Here is a 5,184-nt window from a genome sequence, read left to right on the forward strand (position 1 = left end):
TTTTTGGACGTCATGTCCAGAACAAGTGTTTCATCTGTTTTCTGGCTGTAAAATTTTTCCTTTGTCAGAAGAGAGCCAATTGTTGATACATAGGTTTGTTTACTGAAGCAAAAGCACTGGATAGAGATATCACTTGAAGATGTCTTGGTTGCAAATATGTTGCCTGTTTTGCAATATTATCGACTTTCTCATTTCCAGGTATACCACAATTTTACAGCCTGTACAAAAGAAACCAAATGACCTGGAAATGTACAAAAACTTGCCCACACATGTTCAAACATTTTTAACAAGAGCCAGAACAAGTCACATTATCACTCAATTATACCTACACTGATTTCACATTTCTGATAATCCTACTTGTTTGTGGTGTAATAATCACGATGAAGATCTGGAACACATTCCTCTATACTGTCCATCCATAAACCACAAAAGAAGTAAATTACGAGGGGGATCCAGGAAATAACGACCGTTCGCGCATACCCGCCATGCAGCTGACTCCCCTTCCTTGTTTGAAGGTCAACTGGCTTCCTTAACATGTGTTCTCATAATGTTGTGAGTACTGGTTGAAACAAGTCGCCATTGTGCATTTTGTGTTACTTCAAAATGAACGACGCGATTGATAATCCCGGCGACTGTGAGGTGAGGAGTGTGATTCGATTTTTGAATGCCCGACATTTCAAACCTGCAGAAATTTACCGGCAATTGAAAGAAGTGTATGGTGATACTGTAATGAATGAAAGAAATGTGAAAAATGGTGTGAAATGTTCAACAATGGGCGAACAAATGTCCACGATGAAACTCGACCCGGATGTCCATCACTCATCACAGAAGACCTGAAGACTAAAGTGAACGACAGAATCTTGCAAGACAGGCGCACATCACTTGACGAATTGCATATTGCCTTTCCTGACATTTCTCGTTCTTTGCTTGGTGAAATTGTATCACAACATCTTGGCTACCACAAAATCTGTGCACGATGGGTTCCACGGCAACTGAGTGACCAACATAAAACTCAGAGAATGGCCTCAGCATTGACATTCTTGATGCGATATCACACAGATGGAGACGCCTTTCTTGATCAAATTGTGACTGGTGATGAGACTTGGGTGTCTCACAACACCGCAGAGACCAAGCGCCAATCACGTCAGTGGCATCATCCCTCATCACCCAAGAAACCGAGAAAATTCAAACAGACTCTCTCAACACAAAAAGTCATGGCTACTGTCTTTTGGGATCGCAAAGGTGTTCTTTTGCTGGATTTCATGCCAAAAGGCACTACGATCAATGCAAATCATTATTGTGAGACTTTACGAAAACTACGGCGAGCCATCCAAAACAAGAGGCGAGGAATGCTTTCGAGAGGAGTTGTGCTTCTTCACGACAACGCCCGCCTGCACACTGCTGCTTCAACTCGAGAATTGCTGGATCAATTCGGTTGGGAAATCTTTGATCATCCGCCCTATAGTCCAGACCTTGCTCCTAGCGATTTTCACCTTTTCACTAAGCTGAAAGACTTTCTGGATGGTACGCGTTTTGGAAGTGATGAAGAGTTGAAGAAGACAGTGAACACCTGGCTTAATGAACTGGCGGCAGAGGAGTATAACACGGGAATTCTAAAGCTAGTGAACAGATACGACAAATGTTTAAATGTAGGTGGTGATTATGTAGAGAAGTAAAGGAAGCTTCAGTTATGTAACAGACTTTCTTTTTTCAAATAAATATTTTTTTTTTTTAATTATTACAACAAAACAGTCGTTATTTCCTGGATCCCCCTCGTAAAATCATCAGTACAGTTGCAGAAGACACAGCCCTGCAGTATATATTGACTACACCCCAACTCTGGCTACTAGCAACAGGCATCTATAATGAACACCAATCAAAATACCCCTCATTTCTCGTGAAAAACAACAACTGAATAGACTACAGTGGACTTTATGTTGTCAACAAACAGCTGGATACATTAAGAAGATTGACTGATCTATTTTCTGGCTAAGTTTCTTGCTATAAAGTACCGAAAGGTATAATAATAACTCTTGAAGGTTGAGTGAAGTCCGATATTTTTTTAAATTTGGAAAATCGTAAATAATTCACAGAGACTTAGGTTTTTTCTAAACAAGAAAAATAACTGTGCCTAAAATGCATCATTACCGAACATAAGTTTGACCCCAATGTTCGTCGTTAATTTATTATAATAACTAATGTATAAATCGCAATATAGTGAACGCCAGTAGGGGAAGTTATCCCCACCCTCGCCGCTCAGCACCTCGCTCACCACACAGCAGCTACTCACGCTCTCTACTGTCTGCCCCCACTCCAATGGATCACTGCCTACCGCCTCGCATGTATTTCAAATTTAATCAGCGGCGGTTTCTCTATATGAGCCCAGGAGCACGTGAACACCATAAAAACCAACAATAATCATACATATTACTGTATTAATATTATTACATCATCTATTACTTTCCAATGTGGAATGACGTTCCCACATTTTTCGTCTCGAGAGAATGTCCTGTTCGTGTGTCTTTAAATCTCCATTGGACAGGTTGACAGCAGTTGGCACAATTTTTCTCTAGCAGGGTGAAATAGCCTGAAGCGAGAATATTTTCTGGTTTGTTACAATGGTTACAATAGCTCTGCTCGCACAGGTCTTAACGTGCTAGTGACAGAGAAAGAGAGATGCTCCATCTCTCTTGGGTCTGGCATTCTGTTCCTTTCTCCCTCTTTCCTCGTTTTCTCTCTTTACTCTTTCTTTTCAAAATACCGTTACGCGCAGGAGCTGATTCTGTTGTCTTTTGTTCAGCAAAGTAAGGAAAATACAAGCTGCAATGGTACGTATTGAAGGTTGAAACAGTAACACTTGAAGTTTGGATACGGACGTGTGTAAAATTGTGTGTTAAATTAAAAGAAGATTAAAACGTTCCTCCGCACCATGACAGAAGACCGATTAAGTACATTGGCTATGTTGGCAGAGGAAAAAAACTTGTTAACGACATTAGAGACTTCAATAATAAAGTTATTGGTAAGTTTGCATCTCTCAAAACTAGGCGCGTGGAGTTTTTCTACAAATAAATCCAGATCTTCAACACCATCTACAACAGCAGTGAAGATGAGTCCTATGAATTAATTTTACTCTACTCTTGTTTAATGGTTTTAATTTTGGTTTATATGCGTAGATTTGGTACATGCATATTAGAACTGGTTTATCTCTGACGTGTGACTCAGCTATACGAGAATATATCAGTGTGTTCATTACTCATATTTTTTTTGTGAACACCCATCCAAGAAAGGCACGAGCCGCCACTGAATTTAATGTTCATTGGACACAACACAACACACTCACGTATTTTCCTCGAAGTAACACACACACACACACACACACACACACAAACCTCGTACACAATCACTAACGTCGTTTTTTGGCGCTGATTTCATGTTTTTACCACAGGTCGGACACTTGTAATGACTAGCAAGTAGTCCATGCTCCTCACAATACCTGATCTTACCCACCTCTAAATTCTCCCTGCTCAATTTCAAGAAGAAGTACACGTCTTTCTACCCACGTTCTTAGGTCATTGTCCCCCGCACATTGCATTTCTGCAATACGTTAATGGCAGTCCCTTGCACATAAGTAGATCCATTTTCGCTTTCATCACCAACTCGTCTCGATAGCCGAGAGGTCTAAGGCATACATGGGCACAATTTTCGGTTACGTGAGGCACTCGATTTGAAATAGTTTGTTTACTAGGAGAGGAGACTGCAGAGTAGGATGGGAAATATAAACTGCTGTGACCTGCGTCACCTTATCGTAATCGCTAAGGCGGTCAGTGGCGAATTATTAGGAAAGCGCTTGGTTAACGTGAGAGACTCGAAAACTTTTATTCAATTTGGCAAATTAATTCGGCAGCTTTAATCATAAACCTCTTTACTATTTCTCCATAATTTAATTGATTTAAATCACAGGCGAGAAATTGTGTAACTAGCCAATAATATTCCATCACATTGTCTACATTTATTTTCTTGAATATTCTGGCGTTTATCAAGATTACTTTCTAGATCTGCACGTTCTCGACCTAAAATAATTTCAGAAAATCATATTTCGTTTTCTACGCACATTTGATATTTTATAAATTTCTTTTGGAAATAATACGTACAAACAACATTTAATTCCTAGTACCTTTTAATGCAGCGTGTTTAAGGTGTAATGTTGTATTTACTGTACTATGCAAATGTTAAGATCATAAATTTTCTTTGGCATAGCACGAAAAAATAACATTTAATTTGTCTTACCTTCTAATTCAGCATGTTCTTTATGACATAAGGAGTAATGTCGTTGTATATTAAATTTATTAATACCTAATAGGATTTTCGAGCATAACATACATCGTATGTTCTCCCCCTCTAAACAGCAAAAAGACTCTTCCTCCCATTTCTCATGAAATAATCGTTTTCTAACCCGTACACACTGCTTTGATAATGCCATTATGTCACCACTGATATTACTTATGAAACTGAGAGAACCTGCCCACGCCTAGGAGCTACATGAGGGAGGAACAGGGACTGTGAAGATGATGTCACTCAGAGCGATAAGCTCTGTGAAGGTCAGTGAGGCACTAATTCTCAAGTGAGGCACGATGCCCATGTTTGGTCTAAGGCGTGAACAAAAACTGTGCATGCAGTTCGTTACGAAGATCAACAGATCGAATACTACCCTCAGCAAGGTCATAAGAAGAAAAAAAAAAAAGAGAGAGAGATGGAGCGAAGAAGAGAGGCTAGGGTGAGAGAGAGGAGGGAGACAGGACGTAGTTCCTCTTTTGCTTTGTAGATGCTGCATTCACTCTTTTTGTTCCACTTTCCTCCACTAGATGTCATCCCCACCCAAAACCCCTATTTCCACTCTTTCCCGCTAGAATGTCTGGTGAGCTAGTAGGGGAAAAGTGGAAGCGGAGTTTCTACGTTCGCTATATTGTGATTTGCCCGAACTAATATTTTTTTGTCCCAATCGAACGAGGGTAGATTCAAGAATATCTATTACGTTTTTCCCTCCGAAACAATATCATAAAAATAAAAGTAATTAATGGGTATAACTTAAAAATGTAGTACTAGCCTCATGTCCAGAATGATGGAAAGATCCACTTCTAGCTGAAAAGCAAATTTAATAAAACAAAATGAAATCAACAAATATTA

The sequence above is a fragment of the Periplaneta americana genome, chromosome 1 (genome assembly GCF_040183065.1).
Source record: "Periplaneta americana isolate PAMFEO1 chromosome 1, P.americana_PAMFEO1_priV1, whole genome shotgun sequence".
Classification (NCBI taxonomy): domain Eukaryota; kingdom Metazoa; phylum Arthropoda; class Insecta; order Blattodea; family Blattidae; genus Periplaneta; species Periplaneta americana.